This window comes from Oncorhynchus masou, unplaced genomic scaffold (assembly GCF_036934945.1).
Source record: "Oncorhynchus masou masou isolate Uvic2021 unplaced genomic scaffold, UVic_Omas_1.1 unplaced_scaffold_1162, whole genome shotgun sequence".
In the NCBI taxonomy this organism is placed as follows: Eukaryota; Metazoa; Chordata; class Actinopteri; order Salmoniformes; family Salmonidae; genus Oncorhynchus; species Oncorhynchus masou.
The window spans coordinates 95,053-115,359 of NW_027001379.1; the positions used below are offsets into that span (position 1 = coordinate 95,053).

Genomic DNA, 20,307 nt, shown 5'->3' on the forward strand with positions numbered 1-20,307 from the left:
GGTCTCCCCTCAACCACTCCGGAGAAACCTGTCCCCTGTCTCTTGGGTCTCCCCTCAACCACTCTGGAGAAACCTGTCCCCTGTCTCTTGGGTCTCCCCTCAACCACTCTGGAGAAACCTGTCCCCTGTCTCTTGGGTCTCCCCTCAACCACTCTGGAGAAACCTGTCCACTGTCTCTCCTCAACCACTCTGGAGAAACCTGTGTGCTGTCCACTGTCTCCAGGGTGTCTCATCAACCACTCTGGAGAAACCTGTCCCCTGTCTCTTGGGTCTCTCCTCAACCACTCTGGAGAAACCTGTCCCCTGTCTCTTGGGTCTCCCCTCAACCACTCTGGAGAAACCTGTCCCCTGTCTCTTGGGTCTCCTCAACCACTCTGGAGAAACCTGTCCCCTGTCTCTTGGGTCTCCCCTCAACCACTCTGGAGAAACCTGTCCCCTGTCTCTTGGGTCTCCCCTCAACCACTCTGGAGAAACCTGTCCCCTGTCTCCTGCATTTCCCCTCAACCACTCTGGAGAAACCTGTCCCCTGTCCACTCTGTACTCGGTGTCCCTTCTACTCCCTCCTCATCAGGCCAGAGTAAGTCCCCTTTTGTTGGGGTAGAGATCATGACTATATCCCCGCCTCTACCTCCCGTCCCCTCTCTTCAGCCATTCTGAAGAAACCTGTTCCTGTTCCTGGTCTCTGTCCCCCTCTACTTCCTCCTTATCAGTCCAGAGTAAGTCCCCTTCTAATGGGTGGAAACCCTGGCCATGTCTCCTGTACTCCCTGGGCCTCCACTCAACCACTCTGGAGAAACCTGTCTCCTGTCCCTCTGTCATTTCCCCCTGTCTCTGTCCTTCTTTCTGTGTCCCCCTGTCTCTGTCCTTCTTTCTGTGTCCCCCTGTCTCTGTCCTTCTTTCTGTGTCCCCCCGTCTCTGTCCTTCTTTCTGTGTCCCCCTGTCTCTGTCCTTTTTTCTGTGTCCCCCTGTCTCCTGTCCCCATGTCTCTGTCCCCTTGTCTCCATCCCCCTGTCTCTGTCCTTCTTTCTGTGTCCCCCTGTCTCTGTCCTTCTTTCTGTGTCCCCCTGTCTCTGTCCCCCTGTCTCTGTCCCCCTGCCCCTGTCCCCATCTCTGTCCTCTTTTCTGTGTCCCGCTGTCTCCTGTTCATGTGTCTCCTTTCCCCCTGTCTCTGTCCCCCTTTCTCTGTCCCCCTGTCCATGTCCCCATCTCTGTCCCCTGTCTCTGTGACCCTGTCCCCATCTCTGTCCTCTTTCTGTGTTTTCTGTCTCCTGTTCACGTGTCTCCTTTCCCCTGTCTCTGTCCCCTTTCTCTGTCCCCCTGTCCCTGTCCCCATCTCTGTCCCCTGTCTCTGTGTCCCTGTCCCCATCTCTGTCCTCTTTTCTGTGTCCCCCTGTCTCCTGTTCACGTGTCTCCTTTCCCCCTGTCTCTGTCCCCCTTTCTCTGTCCCCCTGTCCCTATCCCCATCACTGTCCCCTGTCTCTGTGTCCCTGTCCCCATCTCTGTCCTCTTTCTGTGTCCCACTGTCTCCTGTTCCCATGTCTCCTTTCCCACTGTCTCTGTCCCCCTTTCTCTGTCCCACTGTCCCTGTCCCCATCTCTGTCCCCTGTCTCTGTGTCCCTGTCCCTATCTCTGTCCTCTTTCTGTGTCCCCTGTCTCCTGTTCCCGTGTCTCCTTTCCCCCTGTCTCTGTCCCCCTTTCTCTGTCCCCCTGTCCCTGTCCCCATCTCTGTCCCCTGTCTCTGTGTCCCTGTCCCCATCTCTGTCCTCTTTCTCTGTCCCCCTGTCTCTGTCCCCCTTTCTGTGTCCCCCTATCTCTGTCCCCCTATCTCTGTCACATGATGTAGTAATCTGATCTATTAACTAACCACATCACATGATGTAGTAATCTGATCTATTAACTAACCACATCACATGATGTAGTAATCTGATCTATTAACTAACCACATCACATGATGTAGTAATCTGATCTATTAACTAACCACATCACATGATGTAGTAATCTGATCTATTAACTAACCACATCACATGATATAGTAATCTGATCTATTAACATATTAACTAACCACATCACATGATGTAGTAATCTGATCTATTAACTAACCACATCACATGATGTAGTAATCTGATCTATTAACTAACCACATCACATGATGTAGTAATCTGATCTATTAACTAACCACATCACATGATATAGTAATCTGATCTATTAACTAACCACATCACATGATGTAGTAATCTGATCTATTAACATATTAACTAACCACATCACATGATATAGTAATCTGATCTATTAACTAACCACATCACATGATGTAGTAATCTGATCTATTAACTAACCACATCACATGATGTAGTAATCTGATTCGTGATTTAATGTATGTCAGATTGTGTTGTTGGACTAATGTTGACCTGAGTTTGTGGTGATGTTGTGGTCATATTGTGGTCATGTTATGGTCATGTTGTGGTCATGTTGTGTTTGTGTGTTTCCAGCTCGGAAGCAGGAAATTATCAAAGTCACAGAGCAGCTGATCGAATCCATCAACAACGGAGACTTCGAGGCCTACGGGTGAGTTTAGGGCTAGCTTTACGGGTGAGTTTAGGGCTAGCACTACGGGTGAGTTTAGGGCTAGCACTACGGGTGAGTTTAGGGCTAGCTCTACGGGTGAGTTTAGGGCTAGCTCTACGGGTGAGTTTAGGGCTAGCTCTACGGGTGAGTTTAGGGCTAGCACTACGGGTGAGTTTAGGGCTAGCACTACGGGTGAGTTTAGGGCTAGAACTACGGGTGAGTTTAGGGCTAGCACTACGGGTGAGTTTAGGGCTAGAACTACGGGTGAGTTTAGGGCTAGCACTACGGGTGAGTTTAGGGCTAGCACTACGGGTTAGTTTAGGGCTAGCACTACGGGTGAGTTTAGGGATAGCACTACGCGTGAGTTTAGGGCTAGCACTACGCGTGAGTTTAGGGCTAGCACTACGCGTGAGTTTAGGGCTAGCACTACGGGTGAGTTTAGGGCTAGCACTACGCGTGAGTCCTGCTCTGTCTGTGTGAGTTTAGGGCTAGCACTATGCGTGAGTCCTGCTCTGTCTGTGTGTGTTTAGGGCTAGCACTACGGGTGAGTTTAGGGCTAGCACTACGCGTGAGTTTAGGGCTAGCACTACGGGTGAGTTTAGGGCTAGCACTACGCGTGAGTTTAGGGCTAGCACTACGGGTGAGTTTAGGGCTAGCACTACGCGTGAGTCCTGCTCTGTCTGTATGTATTTATGGCTATGTTGTGTGTGTGCGTGTTTAGGGCTAGGATGTGTGTGTGTGTTTAGGGCTAGGATGTGTGTGTGTGTTTAGGGCTAGGATGTGTGTGTGTGTGTGTGTGTGTGTGTGTGTGTGTGTGTGCGTGCGTGCGTGCGTGTATTACTCTGGATCTTGTTCCACCACATTGCAGCTGACTGAAATTCTACAAATCACTATTATTGTGTTACTCTGGTCACTAGTAGTTCACTATATAGGGAATAGGGCCCTGGTCACTAGTAGTGCACAATATACAGTCACTAGTAGTTCACTATGTAGGGAATACGGCTCTGGTCACTAGTAGTTCACTACATAGGGAATAGGGCTCTGGTCACTATATAGGGAATAGGGATCTGGTCACTAGTAGTTCACTATATAGGGAATAGGGCTCTGGTCACTAGTAGTTCACTATGTAGGGAATACGGCTCTGGTCACTAGTAGTTCACTATGTAGGGAATAGGGCTCTGGTCACTAGTAGTTCACTATATAGGGAATAGGGCTCTGGTCACTAGTAGTTCACTACATAGGGAATAGGGCTCTGGTCACTAGTAGTTCACTATATAGGGAATATGGCTCTGGTCACTATATAGGGAATAGGGCTCTGGTCACTAGTAGTTCACTACATAGGGAATAGGGCTCTGGTCACTAGTAGTTCACTATGTAGGGAATAGGGCTCTGGTCACTAGTAGTTCACTATATAGGGAATAGGGCTCTGGTCACTAGTAGTTCACTACATAGGGAATAGGGCTCTGGTCACTAGTAGTTCACTATATAGGGAATAGGGCTCTGGTCACTATATAGGGAATAGGGCTCTGGTCACTAGTAGTTCACTATATAGGGAATAGGGCTCTGGTCACTAGTAGTTCACTACATAGGGAATAGGGCTCTGGTCACTAGTAGTTCACTATATAGGGAATAGGGCTCTGGTCACTATATAGGGAATAGGGCTCTGGTCACTAGTAGTTCACTACATAGGGAATAGGGCTCTGGTCACTAGTAGTTCACTATGTAGGGAATAGGGCTCTGGTCACTAGTAGTTCACTATATAGGGAATAGGGCTCTGGTCACTAGTAGTTCACTACATAGGGAATAGGGCTCTGGTCACTAGTAGTTCACTATATAGGGAATAGGGCTCTGGTCACTATGTAGGGAATAGGGCTCTGGTCACTAGTAGTTCACTACATAGGGAATAGGGCTCTGGTCACTAGTAGTTCACTATGTAGGGAATAGGGCTCTGGTCACTAGTAGTTCACTATATAGGGAATAGGGCTCTGGTCACTAGTAGTTCACTACATAGGGAATAGGGCTCTGGTCACTAGTAGTTCACTATATAGGGAATAGGGCTCTGGTCACTATATAGGGAATAGGGCTCTGGTCACTAGTAGTTCACTACATAGGGAATAGGGCTCTGGTCACTAGTAGTTCACTATGTAGGGAATAGGGCTCTGGTCACTAGTAGTTCACTACATAGGGAATAGGGCTATGGTCACTAGTAGTTCACTATATAGGGAATAGGGCTCTGGTCACTAGTAGTGTACTACATAGGGAATAGGGTGCCATATGGGCCTCAGTCTGTGTTTGTTTCCAACAGGAAGCTCTGTGATCCTGGTCTGACGTCGTTTGAACCAGAAGCTCTGGGGAACCTGGTAGAGGGACATGACTTCCATCGCTTCTACTTCGACAACGGTAACACATCCATCAGTCAAGTCATTTAGAAGATACAGTTATTGATTAGTAGAGGTATTGATTAGTAGATGTATTGATTAGTAAGTCGCTCTGGATAAGAGCTTCTGCTAAATGACTTAAATGTAAATGTAAAATTAGTAGAGGTATTCATTAGCAGAGGTATTCATCGACTATTTATTAGTGTAGGTATTGATCAGCTATAGATTAGTAGAGGTATAGATTAGTAGAGGTATGATCAGCTATTGATTAGTAGGGGTATTGATCAGCAACTTTTGATTAGTAGGGGTATTGATCCGCTATTGATTAGCAGAGGTATTGATCAGCTATTGATTAGTAGTCGTATTGATCAGCTATTGATTAGTACGGGTATTGATCAGCTATTGATTAGCAGAGGTATTGATCAGCTTTTGTTTAGTAGAGGTATTATCAGCTTTTGATAAGTATAGATATTGATCAGCTATTAATTAGAGGTATTGATCAGCTATTGAGTAGTATGTATGGATTAGTAGAGGTATTGATGAGCAATTCATTAGTAGAGATGTTTGATCAGCTATGGATTAGTAGAGGTATTGATTAGCTATTCATTCATAGAGGTATTGGTTAGTCAAGGTATTGATTAGCTATTGATTAATAGAGGTATTGGTTAGTAGAGGTTTTGATTAGCTATTGATTAATAGACATATTGTCTAGTAGAAGTATTGATTAGCTATTCATTAGTAGAGGTATTGATTAGTAGAGGTATTGATTAGCTATTGATTAGTGTCGGTATTGATTAGAATATGTATTGATTAGTAGAGGTATTGATTAGTAGAGGTATTGATTAGCTATTGATTAGTGGTGAGTCCTGTCTGGCTCAGTCGGTAGAGCATGGCGCTTGCAACGCCAAGCGTCGTGGGTTCGATTCCCGCTGGGGCCACCCATATGCAAAAGTAGTGGCCCCAGCCGACTTGTAAGTCGCTTTGGACAAAAGCGTCTGCTAAATGGGATATATTATTATTTATTATTAGTATAGGAATGAATTATTAGAGGTATTGATTAGCTATGGATTACTATATGTATTGATTACTATAGGTATTGATTAGCTATTTATTCATAGGGGTATTCATTAGTAGAGGTAATGATTAGAATTTGTATTGATTAGCAGATGTATTGATTAGTAGAGGTATTGATTAGCTATTGATTAGTAGAGGTATTGATCAGCTATGTATTAGTAGATGTATTGATTGGTAGAATTTATGAATCAGATATTGATTTGCAGTTATTGATTAGCTATTGATGAATAGTTATATCTGTTTGTGTCTGTTACTGAGAACTACAACTCCCACTAGCTAACTAAGGCCTGTCTGTCTCTCTCTCCATCTCCCTCGTCCTCCCCCTTCTCTTTCCAGCCCTGTCTAAAGGTAGCAAGCCGGTGCACACCATCCTCCTCAACCCTCACGTCCATCTGATAGGTAGGAAATCAGCCATTTATCATTATTATAACAATAATATTATGATATACATTTAGCAGATGCTTTCATCAAAAGCAACTTACATGAATATGTGCATATATTTTCCTTATGGGTGGCCCTGGGAATTGAACCCACTATCCTGGTATTGCAAGCACCATGCTTAACCAACTGAACATTATGTTTTATGTAATCTTGTTTCAGGTTGGTATTTAAATATACACTGTATGTACATATCAATTCCAGTCAGAAACTAGACCAGATTCAAATTTCCTATTCCAAATTGTCCTGAAGCATTGAAGTGAACATTGGAATAGGAATTCCGGTGTACTTCCTGGATGAATCAAGATGGACGCCAATCCCCTGGTACTTATGGTGCGGCAGGGTAGCCTAGTGGTTAGAGTGTTGGACTAGTAACCTGAAGGTACCAATCTGTCGTTCTGCCCCTGAACAGGCAGTTAACCCACTGTTCCTAGACCAGTTAACCCACTGTTCCTAGACCAGTTAACCCACTGTTCCTAGACCAGTTAACCCACTGTTCCTAGACCAGTTAACCCCACTGTTCCTAGACCAGTTAACCCACTGTTCCTAGACCAGTTAACCCACTGTTCATAGACCAGTTAACCCCACTGTTCCTAGACCAGTTAACCCACTGTTCCTAGACCAGTTAACCCACTGTTCCTAGGCCAGTTAACCCACTGTTCCTAGACCAGTTAACCCCACTGTTCCTAGACCAGTTAACCCACTGTTCCAAGACCAGTTAACCCCACTGTTCCTAGACCAGTTAACCTGCTGTTCCTAGACCAGCTAACCCCACTGTTCCTAGACCAGTTAACCCACTGTTCCTAGACCAGTTAACCCCACTGTTCCTAGACCAGTTAACCACTGTTCCTAGACCAGTTAACCTGCTGTTCCTAGACCAGTTAACTCCACTGTTCCTAGACCAGTTAACCCCACTGTTCCTAGACCAGTTAACCCCACTGTTCCTAGACCAGTTAACCCCACTGTTCCTAGACCAGTTAACCCCACTGTTCCTAGACCAGTTAACCCCACTGTTCCTAGACCAGTTAACCCACTGTTCCTAGACCAGTTAACCCACTGTTCCTAGGCCAGTTAACCCACTGTTCCTAGACCAGTTAACCCACTGTTCATAGACCAGTTAACCCCACTGTTCCTAGACCAGATAACCCACTGTTCCTAGACCAGTTAACCCACTGTTCCTAGACCAGTTAACCCACTGTTCCTAGACCAGTTAACCCCACTGTTCCTAGACCAGTTAACCCCACTGTTCCTAGACCAGTTAACCCCACTGTTCCTAGACCAGTTAACCCACTGTTCCTAGACCAGTTAACCCACTGTTCCTAGACCAGTTAACCCCACTGTTCCTAGACCAGTTAACCCCACTGTTCCTAGACCAGTTAACCCCACTGTTCCTAGACCAGTTAACCCCACTGTTCCTAGACCAGTTAACCCCACTGTTCCTAGACCAGTTAACCCCACTGTTCCTAGACCAGTTAACCCACTGTTCCTAGACCAGTTAACCCCACTGTTCCTAGACCAGTTAACCCACTGTTCCTAGACCAGTTAACCCACTGTTCATAGACCAGTTAACCCCACTGTTCCTAGACCAGTTAACCCACTGTTCCTAGACCAGTTAACCCACTGTTCCTAGGCCAGTTAACCCACTGTTCCTAGACCAGTTAACCCCACTGTTCCTAGACCAGTTAACCCACTGTTCCAAGACCAGTTAACCCCACTGTTCCTAGACCAGTTAACCTGCTGTTCCTAGACCAGCTAACCCCACTGTTCCTAGACCAGTTAACCCACTGTTCCTAGACCAGTTAATCCCACTGTTCCTAGACCAGTTAACCACTGTTCCTAGACCAGTTAACCTGCTGTTCCTAGACCAGTTAACTCCACTGTTCCTAGACCAGTTAACCCCACTGTTCCTAGACCAGTTAACCCCACTGTTCCTAGACCAGTTAACCCCACTGTTCCTAGACCAGTTAACCCCACTGTTCCTAGACCAGTTAACCCCACTGTTCCTAGACCAGTTAACCCACTGTTCCTAGACCAGTTAACCCACTGTTCCTAGGCCAGTTAACCCACTGTTCCTAGACCAGTTAACCCACTGTTCATAGACCAGTTAACCCCACTGTTCCTAGACCAGATAACCCACTGTTCCTAGACCAGTTAACCCACTGTTCCTAGACCAGTTAACCCACTGTTCCTAGGCCAGTTAACCCACTGTTCCTAGACCAGTTAACCCCACTGTTCCTAGACCAGTTAACCCACTGTTCCAAGACCAGTTAACCCCACTGTTCCTAGACCAGTTAACCCCACTGTTCCTAGACCAGTTAACCCACTGTTCCAAGACCAGTTAACCCACTGTTCCTAGACCAGTTAACCCCACTGTTCCTAGACCAGTTAACCCCACTGTTCCTAGACCAGTTAACCCACTGTTCCTAGACCAGTTAACCCACTGTTCCTAGACCAGTTAACCCCACTGTTCCTAGACCAGTTAACCCACTGTTCCTAGACCAGTTAACCCCACTGTTCCTAGACCAGTTAACCCCACTGTTCCTAGACCAGTTAACCCCACTGTTCAATGTGTTTTACGATGTTGACGTGAAACAAGGAAAGGTGAACTAATGAGAAGGTCTATCTAGCGGAGAACGCTGCGTGCATCGCCTACATCCGCCTGAGCCAGTACATGGACGCGGGAGGGATGCCTCGCACCATGCAGTCTGAGGAGACCCGCGTCTGGCATCGCAGAGAGGGAAGGTGGCAGAACATACACTTCCACCGCTCGGGCTCGCCCAGCGTACCATCCCAGTAAGAAACACACGCTAATCAATGAATTCATACTATAATTATAGTGATTATAAATAAACCGATATCACAACATTCACTTCCAACGCTCTGTAGTGTCCAGTCTAGACTACCTTCCCAGGCTGTAGTGTCCAGTCTAGACTACCTTCTCAGGCTGTAGTGTTCAGTGTAGACTACCTTCCATGTCTGTAGTGTCCAGTCTAGACTACCTTACATGTCTGTAGTGTTCAGTGTAGACTACCTTCCCAGTCTGTAGTGTTCAGTCTAGACTACCTTCCCAGTCTGTAGTGTCCAGTCTAGACTACCTTGTCAGTCTGTAGTGTCCAGTCGAGACTACCTTCCCAGAAAATTGTCTAGTGGTGCAATAACTAATCTCCACCACTGGAGGGCGTCACGTCCACGCTTACCATGCTACTGTAATGGTTAGTGTACTGTTTCCTCATCCTGGTACTGGGGACATTGTAGTTGTTGCCATAGCATTAACACACCTGATTTAACGAATTAACTCATCAAGCCTTTGATTATTTGATGCAGGTGTGTAGTGTTACGGTAACAACTTGACAACACGGATATCGCTCTGTTTCTGGGTTGAATCTCATTTCCTTTTTCCCCTGTGTTTGTGTGTGTTTGTGTGTGTGTGTGTGTGTGTGTATGTATGTGTGTGTGTGTGTGTGTGTGTGTGTGTGTGTGTGTGTGTGTGTGTGTGTGTATTTTACAGTTAATGGAATATCAAGCTTCAGTCTAAACTCCCAAGACAGGCAACAATCAACAAGCCAACCCGTGTTCTCCATTTAACCTCTAACCCCTGACCCCTCTGTATGGACATGACATCACACAGGAAAAGGATATCAACCCTAAAAGGTCGTCAGGTCATCCTAACCACCTAGAGTGTGTCCCTAAATGGCACCCTATTCCCTACATAGGGCCCATGGGCTCTGGTCTAAAGTAGTGTCCTACATAGGGAATAGAGCTCTGGTCAAAAGTAGTGCACTATATAGGGAATAGGGTTTAGTTTGGGACTCAACCCCCACCTAGAGCAGCCTGCAGCAGACCGTGGTCGTTATCCACTGGAGCATATTACCTGACATTTGGTTATCGGGTTTTTAAACTGTTTATGGTGCATTTTAAATGTATAGAGATGTTTAAAAATCTACTGCTGTCACTCCTCCCATTTTGAACTTGTATTGTTACGTGTGTTTTACGTGTTGCAATACGAAATATTTAAAGATCAGAATGTTAAAATCGAGCTTGCTTTTGTTCTGGTGAAATGTATATATATCTTGTGATTGTTGATAAAACAAATTAAATAAAAAAAAACATTAAATTGCTATATCATAGGAGTTTTAAGACCTTTCGTTAAAATTCTGTATGTAAGTTTATGTTTGCGTTGAGCTACTTGCTAATGTTTGGTTGAGCTAGGTGCTAATGTTTGGTTGAGCTAGGTGCTAATGTTTGGTTGAGCTAGTTGCTAATGTTTTGTTGAGCTAGGTGCTAATGTTTGCTTTGAGCTACTTGCTAATGTTTGGTTGAGCTAGGTGCTAATGTTTGGTTGAGCTAGTTGCTAATGTTTTGTTGAGCTAGGTGCTAATGTTTGGTTGAGCTAGTTGCTAATGTTTTGTTGAGCTCGTTGCTAATGTTTGGTTGACCTAGTTGCTAATGCTTTGTTGAGCTAGGTGCTAATGTTTGGTTGAGCTAGTTGCTAATGTTTTGTTGAGCTAGGTGCTAATGTTTGGTTGAGCTAGTTGCTAATGTTTTGTAGTGCTAGGTGCTAATGTTTGGTTGAGCTCGTTGCTAATGTTTTGTTGAGCTAGGTGCTAATGTTTGGTTGAGCTAGGTGCTAATGTTTGGTTGAGCTAGTTGCTAATGTTTTGTAGTGCTAGGTGCTAATGTTTGGTTGAGCTCGTTGCTAATGTTTTGTTGAGCTAGGTACTAATGTTTGTTTGAGCTCGTTGTTCATGTTTGAGTAATTGGGTTTGGACATTATGTACTCCTTATTTAACTCATAGAATTGCAAAATTCCCAGGTTTTCCAGAAATCCTGGTTGGAAGAGTCCCAGAATCAGGAGAAAACAAGCAGGAAATCCGAACCCTCCAACCAGGATTCCTGGAAAACCTGGACAATTTGGGAACGTTACCAGAATTTTGCAACCCAACGCCCAACCTTGGTCTAAAGTAGTGCACTATATAGGGAATAGGGCTCTGGTCACTAGTAGTTCACTATGTAGAGAATAGGGCCCTGGTCACTAGTAGTTCACTATATAGGGAATAGGGCTCTGGTCACTAGTAGTTCACTATATAGTGAATAGGGCTCTAGTCTATAGTAGTTCACTATATAGGGAATAGGGTTCTGGTCACTTGTAGTTCACTATATAGGGAATAGGGCTCTGGTCACTAGTAGTTCACTATATAGGGAGTAGGGAATAGGGTGCTAGTTGGGATGTAACCAGTGAGATGTGTTTGTTTGCCTTCATAACAGATGGCCTCATTATGCCATTATGAGAAATAAAGACCACATTGGTAGGTATGCATGGGGGGCGGGGTTATCGGGAGTATGAATATATTATAATAATGAGAATATTTTGTTTATATGTGTGAATCACTGAGATGTTTGTTGATAATGTTGAACATCGGTCCTGTTGTCTTCAACCAGACCTCATGTCTGTCCTTCCTGTTGTCTTCAACCAGTCCTCATGTCTGTCCTTCCTGTTCTCTTCAACCAGTCCTCCTGTCTGTCCTTCCTGTTCTCTTCAACCGGTCCTCTTGTCTGTCCTTCCTGTTGTCTTCAACCAGTCCTCATGTCTGTCCTTCCTGTTCTCTTCAACCAGTACTCATGTCTGTCCTTCCTGTTCTCTTCAACCAGTCCTCTTGTCTGTCCTTCCCGTTGTCTTCAACCAGTCCTCATGTCTGTCCTTCCTGTTCTCTTCAACCAGTTCTCATGTCTGTCCTTCCAGTTCTCTTCAACCAGTTATCTTGTCTGTCCTTCCTGTTGTCTTCAACCAGTTTCATTAGCCCCGTTTATACTTGGTTCTAACATGCGTCCACATTCTGATTGTGCCCACATGCAGGTCTACACATGGTATTAAAATGTGTATCTTATTCGTCCACTGTGTTTGCATTGTGACCAGATATCCTGTTCCCTCCCTGTAGGCTATTTATTTGACAGATATTCTTTCAAAATAACACTTTATTTTTTATTTTTAAGGTGTACACAATAAAGACGCATTGTGGTCAGACAGGCATTGTGATCTTCCTGGTAGTCAGACAAGCATTGTGATTTGATAGCTGTAAGTCATATGTGGACAGAGAAGCCATTTTTAATCATCATTCTCCATCTAAAGTCATTGACAGGTGGCACCATTGAAGTATGGCATCAATGTCTTAAAATTAAGAAATAAATATTATTTTGAAAGAATATCTACCTGCTGTACCCAACGCACACGCACACACACTGTCCACACACACACGCACACACACTGTCCACACACGTACACACACTGTCCACACGCACACGCACACACACTTGGAGAGGCTGGATAAGCGATCTGTCAGTGATCACTAGACTCCATGGACTCGTTGGAAAGGTGGCATCCTATGATCGTGCCACGTTAAAAGTCACTGAGCTCTTCAGTACGGGCCATTCATCTGCCAATGTTTGTCTATGGAGATCGCATGGCTGTGTGCTCGATTTTATACACCTTTCAGCAACGGGTTTGGCGGAAATAGCCGAATCCACTCATTTGAAGGGGTGTCCACATACCTTTTGTACACATAGTGTAGGTGACCACCTTCACCTTGAGAAACACAATGACGTGTGCAGCGTTGTAGGATCCAAATGATGGCCTACGTCCTACCACACCATCTCCATAGATATCTTCATGTGCGTTGTCCAGGCATTTGAATGGTCGCCCGTTGTGCCGATGAGGTTCCGCCCACGGCGACCAAGTTCTGTCCAGGTTGAAGCCCGCTTCAGCACCAAGCACCAGAACCCTCTGAAAATATATATCTTGGGTTAGTTATTCTTTACGGGATAGTTCCAGTGTAATATTATGAAGTATCACGTGCATTAGTAGTAACAGTTATACAGTATATTGTGCTGTACCCTGAACATACTCCACCTGCAGTTGTTCAACCCATTCGTTGTTTCTCCCAAAAGGCACCAGGTAAATGAGTTTCATAGATGCCTGCTGCCTCTTCTAAAGGCAGGGTGATTGTTGGTAGGCTGATGGATACCACATTGTGAAAAAGGTGTCATCTTTCTCCTCAATGGCCTGCTTTAGTTAAGACAGCCGTATGGCATTCCTGACCCTCCCCTTTTTTTCCCCCCACTGCCCACTCCTGCTGATTGGTCAACACATGACCACGCCCACCACCGTGGGGTCTTCTGTTCATTCTGGATAAAACCATAAAGGGCAGGTATTCAAGGAGGTGATGGAGTGTCATTATGCGCATTACGCTGGTGACAGGTGTGCACCCTAACGTGCAGCCTGGTGACCTAGAGGCCGGAAAGGGAGCAGATGTGACAGTACCCCCTCCCTGACGCGCGCCTCCAGCCGCAGGATGCCCGACCAAGGTCACCTCTGCTAAGGCGCGGGAACCTGCCGATCCGGCTGAGGAATGAGAGCCTGATGAGCCGACTGACATCTCCCCGGTTGCCTCGGCTGAGGCACGGGAGCCTATCGAACCCTCTGAGGCCTCCCAGGTAGATCCAGCTCCAACACCCGGACCCGAAATCACCCCCAGCACAAAAACAAACAAGAAACACTCCCTGATGCTTCCCTTCGTTGAGTCGTCAGTGTTTCTGTTTCCATGTCGGTACGATGTTGGTGTTTCTTGTTTTGTTTGTTTATTTATTAAATATATTCACTTCGTGAACTTACTTCCTGACTCTCAGCGTACAGCCTTACAATCTGGCTCCATGATGAAATAAATTGCATGTGTTCACACACCCCCTTTTATTTTGTATATATTAATTAAAATATATATATTATTTAGGGGGTAGATCAGCTTTAATATTGCAGATAGAATTGTGGCTCCCATCAATGTAATTATCTGCATAACTTCCAATCTCCCATATATATTTTTTGTAAATATATATTTTGCTTTATTATATTTCCCTAACCCTACCACCCCTCCCCTAATTGTAGTAAAGTTATGAACCTCAACACTTGGGCTTCTACTTCCAGTTTATACTGTATATACTATTAGATACATTTTACAGACACATGCATATGTATTTTACATTAGTTATCTTTTGTTTGTTTTCAGTCCCATCTTTCAGCTCCCCTCAACCCCTCCCATCTATCTCTGAAGACCAGTCCCATCCTTCAGCTCCCCTCAACCCCTCCCATCTGTCTCTGAAGACCATCCAGTCCCATCCTTCAGCTCCCCTCAACCCCTCCCATCTATCTCTGAAGACCAGTCCCATCCTTCAGCTCCCCTCAACCCCTCCCATCTATCTCTGAAGACCAGTCCCATCCTTCAGCTCCCCTCAACCCCTCCCATCTATCTCTGAAGACCAGTACCATCCTTCAGCTCCCCTCAACCCCTCCCATCTATCTCTGAAGACCAGTACCATCCAGTTCATGAACTGCCATGTAATCGGTACATCGAAAATCTCTTCCCAACTAGTTTGCAATCTATATGGCACAGCTGTAAAGTTTTTGGTCATTAAATGAAACTGGTATACTTTTGTTTTTATCACAATTTTCTTTTACTATTTTTGTTCTTTAATGCCAAACAGACAAGTTCCTTACTTTCTCCCCTTCCACTTTCCTCTTCCATTTTTGCGGTAATGCTGCTGCAATTTAGTTGGTTGTAATTTTGGGTAGAGCAGACATTTCCACTTATTTTTGTTAGCTGCATGTGTGACATAACTCCACCAGTCCTATTGATGATAACATTTTGAAATGGTATAATCTTTGTAAAAAATAAATAAATAAATGCATCAATTAGTATATTTGAGTTTAACCATAATATTTGTTATATTGGTTCTGTCTTTTCTGGTGGATTAAAATGAAATTACAAACTAATTTCTATGGCTTGAAAAACAAATAATGAATTTTTGTGGGGAGGCGATTAATTTAATTTTCAAATAACCGAATGTGAGAGGTTGTAATCTGAATAAAGGGAAAAAGGCCATTCTAGAACATTGAACATTCTAGAACATGTGGTGAGACATTCTTACTATAATCCGCTAGGGAACCAGTTCGGATTTAAGTATAACTTTTGAATGACTGACACCTTTAATTAGAAGTCTAAGGCTTTAACATTTAATCATTTCTGCCCTCCGAATTCATTTTCATTATTTTTAATTTTGTCTGACTTGCCGTTCCAAATATAATGGAATCTTTTTTGCTCATATAATTAAAAACAAGCAAATTGTGAAATCAAATTAGCAATAACAAGTAGTCATTCTGTATGGTTATCATGTGTCATACATGTCATTTAGATGTTTATACTTTACACACACACATTATGTTTTCTGTAGTTCTCAAAATCCATTGATAGAAGACAAAATCTATATGTTTACCAAACGGTTAAGTGGTTAACCATTAAGCACAGTTGGATTAAGTAATGGTCAAATGTATTAAAATGTAAAATATATTAAAACAAACGAGAAGAGAATCATATGAAACGTGTTGTGAGCATTGCATTGTGAAAGACAATGACTTTTATATGAAAGGTATTTCTAGATGAAACACTGACTAGGTTTTGGTGAAAAAGTTACTGTGGGATCTTGTGTCTTGTACTTTAGTAAATTGAAAATGTGCTTAAAGTAATAAAAACAGCTGTTTGATGATCTGCTGTGAGTTTCATACTAAAGAATTGTGAACGTTTACCACATACTTGTGAAAATAGTACCAATGCTGTAAGAAAACTAAATATACAAGGTTTTTAGGACGCGGTTTGATGGTATTTACTGTGTTTCAAATCATTTTTAAATAAAGCTTTCTTTACTGTTTCATCCACAAGTTACCAAGTGGTGCCTGGAGAAATAGATATTCTCTAATTTTACAAACGACCTGTTTGTAAACGACTCTCAATCAGAGTCAGGTGATTATCGTTTTCTCTGATTGGGAACCATATTTAGGTAGCCTGGGTATCACTGTGTGTTTGTGGGTGATTGTTCCTGTCTCTGTGTTTGTTGCACCAGTCAGGGCTGTTTCGGTTTTCGACGTTTGTTGTTTTGTTTTGTATTGTTCGTGTTCTTCTTCATTAAAGACGTAACGAACGAACCACGTTGCATTTTGGTCCGATCCTTCTTCGTCAGAGGAGGAGTTGGAAGAAACCCATCACAGAAGGAAAGGTGCCCGGTGTGAAAGGTTCTGGTTTTTTATGGGTTTTCTTACATCTTTTGAAGGGTGGTTTCACTCTCAAATCACACTTTGTTTTTATTAATTTTTTAAAAACCAACATTGGATGATCTAAGTCTTAACACCACATCAGGAAACCGTTTTTTAGGGAAAAATCCCCCCAATGTTTTTTCGTGAGGGTATAGTTGCCCTTCAATGAAATGTATAAATTAATCTCCTCGCAAGAGAGTTTTTCGAATAGGAGTGTTTCTGTAGGCTACAATGTGTGACGGCAGGCTACAGTGTGATAGCAGAGTTTGTAGACAAATACCCTCCTGATTGATACAAAATCATCATCATATCATTCTGCCAGCATATTTTACAGTCATTTAATTTTATAAATTTAATAAAGGTTTTTGGGGAAAGCCTTTAGAAACGTTAATTCAACCAGTTGAGATCTGCACACAGTAGGTGGTAGAATCAGTGGAGATTCTAGCATGGCGGGGAAAACAACAAATTGTTTTTAGATGCCAGCAAAGCCACAACGCAACTCTGAACAATACATTAAATGCACTATAACAATGACAAACGGTGCCCACAAACGTTTAGGGTCTACATAAAGCTGTCCAGACAGTGGATCTTACAGCTGACTTGTTTAAATAAATGTGGGTTCTACTTACTCCTTCTGGATTTGTGTAAATCGATAAGAACTGCATTCTCCTTCGATAATAACGAACGACAACATTATTAATATTTTTACTTTTTTTTACCTTTGAACCATACAGAAACATTATTAAATTTATATTCAGTAAAATCATTAGTTCTCATATAATGAAACACTTAGCTCTAAGTATGAGCAAATGTAAACAAACGTGATGCGACGAGGTAGGCCTATTTGTTCAGCGATTTCAAAATGGACGGCAACAGAAATCCAGATAGATATTACTCTTCTTTAAGTCACCACAGAGAGAGAAAAAGAGAGACCCAGACTCAGCGGTTAGCCTACCATCTGAAGTATGTTATTATGTAATGTGATGTTGTCTAAAAAGAAGGACAATGCAATCACGAGGATCCACTTTTATACACAATATTACAGACGCACAGACAGCACAATGACCAAACAAAACAACCTTCACATTATGAACTGGAATTACATTGGTTTATTAATGAACTTTTTGTTGAAAACAAATATTTGAATCGGAAGAGACTGTCACTGGCAACCATGGTTACAAGGAGGGTATACCATAATTTAATATTGTTGGGTCTGTTACTTACCACCCTCCTCATGGAGAAAAGCACCAGAGATAATTATAACACACAAAGTGTGAGAAAAACAATTAAATGCATCATTCTAACATTGCCTAAAATTATGAATAAGACACTCATGAGATAGACCTGCACAATGCAGTTGTACAATTTATGGCATATATGACGATACACGGTTGAGGAAAACACTCGTTTACTTTTCCCAACTTTACGCAAATCACCAGCGGCAACAGCTGGGCGATGACCAATCATATCGAGTGGTTCCTGTGACGATGACCAAACATATCGAGTGGTTCCCGTGACGATGACCAATCATATCGAGTGGTTCCCGTGACGATGACCAATCATAACGAGTGGTTCCCGTGACGATGACCAATCATATCGAGTGGTTCCCGTGACGATGACCAATCATATTGAGTGGTTCCCGTGACGATGACCAATCATATCGAGTGGTTCCCGTGACGATGACCAATCATATCGAGTGGTTCCCGTGACGATGACCAATCATATCGAGTGGTTCCCGTGACGATGACCAATCAAATCGAGGGGTTCCCGTGACGAATCTGACGCGATGACTTTCTCCAGCAAAGATGGCTGACAACAATACCAGGGCGGAAGCAAATGTAATTAATGATAATGTAAAAACGATTCATGCTAAAAATGTACAGTTGAGAGGAACGTGTTAGCTAGTTAGTGTAGAGATAAACGATTATGCATATTTTTTTTTGTTTGTCATAAAGTTACTTATGAAAATTGCAATTCAGCAAGCTAGCTGACGAGCTAGCATTAGCCGCTAGCTAATATTAGCCAGCTAGCTGGCTAGCTAACATTAGCCAGCTAGCTGACTAGCTTTATGGGTGTTGTGACATGAGTATGACATTGTAATTCTGGTTGTTTAATGTTTTAGGGACTCCTGAAACAACCAGCAAACCAGACTGACGTCTTGTGAAACAGTGGATGTAAATAATCTAGCTAGCTAAGGCATTTACTGCAAATTGAATACACATGTAGTTATTGAGATCCCACATTGTAGCCTGTACATTTAATATATTCACTGATCATGTACTCTACTCTACCTTGGCAAATAAAAGGTGCAGTTCAAGTATGAATGTCTTTGAGATTATTCTTCAGTCATATCCAATACCAGGAGTATCAAATTACAGTCTTTGAATGAAGCTGTGTCTGCATGTATGTATTACAATTATACACTTCAACAGTGTTTACCAATCTTGGTCCTGGGACATCAGTGGTTACACATTGTAACTAATAGACTAGAAACAGGATTTAACTAGTTAAAAGCCTGATTTGTAATTCATGTAGCAGAAATATTTTTAAACAGTACACTACCTATACATCATGTAAATACTCTAAAAACAGTTAATCTCAATATCTAATTTCCTTCATTTGCATTGATCTGATAAACACAGGACAGGTGTAGTATTTCATCAAATGAGACTGAATGTCAATCAGTAGAAAATGTGAAATGCTTTAATGAAATAAGTTCATTATACAAGTGTTATAAATATTGTAATATAATAAATACAAGTTCAATCTGTACTTCAATGCACATCTGGTGTGCATTATAACAGAGGAAGGAGGTGGCGAGAGAGGTGTAGAAGACAGGCAAAGAGGTAAGAACAGAGGAGCAGGGAAGATTAATGATATGATTAATGAATCACAGTGCTGCCCTAATATTCTCTCAGTTCATCACTATTACATCATAGTGTCTCCTAACCAGCCTTGGGTTCCCAGTCGGCCCGAAGGTTATCTTAAGAGCAGGTGAGGTGGCGATGACGGGAATGGGTGTTGGCATCCTCTCTCACATCAAAACATACCTGTTTTTTCCATGTGTAACTGTTGTGGTTTTTGTTGTTTTTTGATACACTGTTTTGCTTTATCTTGGTCAGGTTACAGTTGTAAATGAGAACTTGTTATCAACTGGCCTACCTGGTTAAATAAATGTGAAAAAGAATGTGAATTGTTTTAAATAAATTCCTGCATATGGAGAGACTGAATAAAAATAAATTAAAAACAAACCAGGCTTAAACTAACAGTCTGTCATTTATAATCATCAAGAGGTGAAATGCAAAACTGATCTTGGATCATTAACTCTGGGACTACTACATCACTATCTGCATTTCAATGTAAAGCATCTCTTTAATAATACTTCCTATATAATATAAACTGACCTGGGATCATTAACTCTGGGACTACTACATCTCTATTTCAATGTAAAGCATCTCTTTAATAATACTTCCTGTTGACCCGACCAAGTGACTACTACTGTTAGTGTTTCATACTGGTGAGGGAATGCAAATCAACGACGCTGGACAGAGTGGAATCAGGTGTATCAAAAAGGCTGTTTATTGGTCAAAGATATCTTGTCCCGCAGTTTGAAACTCCCATCCCGGATCCGGGATCGTGAATAAAGCCTCAGGCTCATTAGCATAGCGCAACGTTAACGATTTCTGAAAATCGCAAATAAAATGAAAATAATGCGCCTGC

The 20,307-nt window shown here is 42.9% G+C and overlaps 1 pseudogene; it reads left to right on the forward strand.

The window, feature by feature from the left end:
• LOC135529416 (calcium/calmodulin-dependent protein kinase type II delta chain-like) overlaps positions 1 to 9,252 on the forward strand; it is a 95,281-nt pseudogene extending 86,029 nt beyond the window's left edge.
• The last annotated feature ends 11,055 nt before the right edge of the window (positions 9,253 to 20,307 follow it).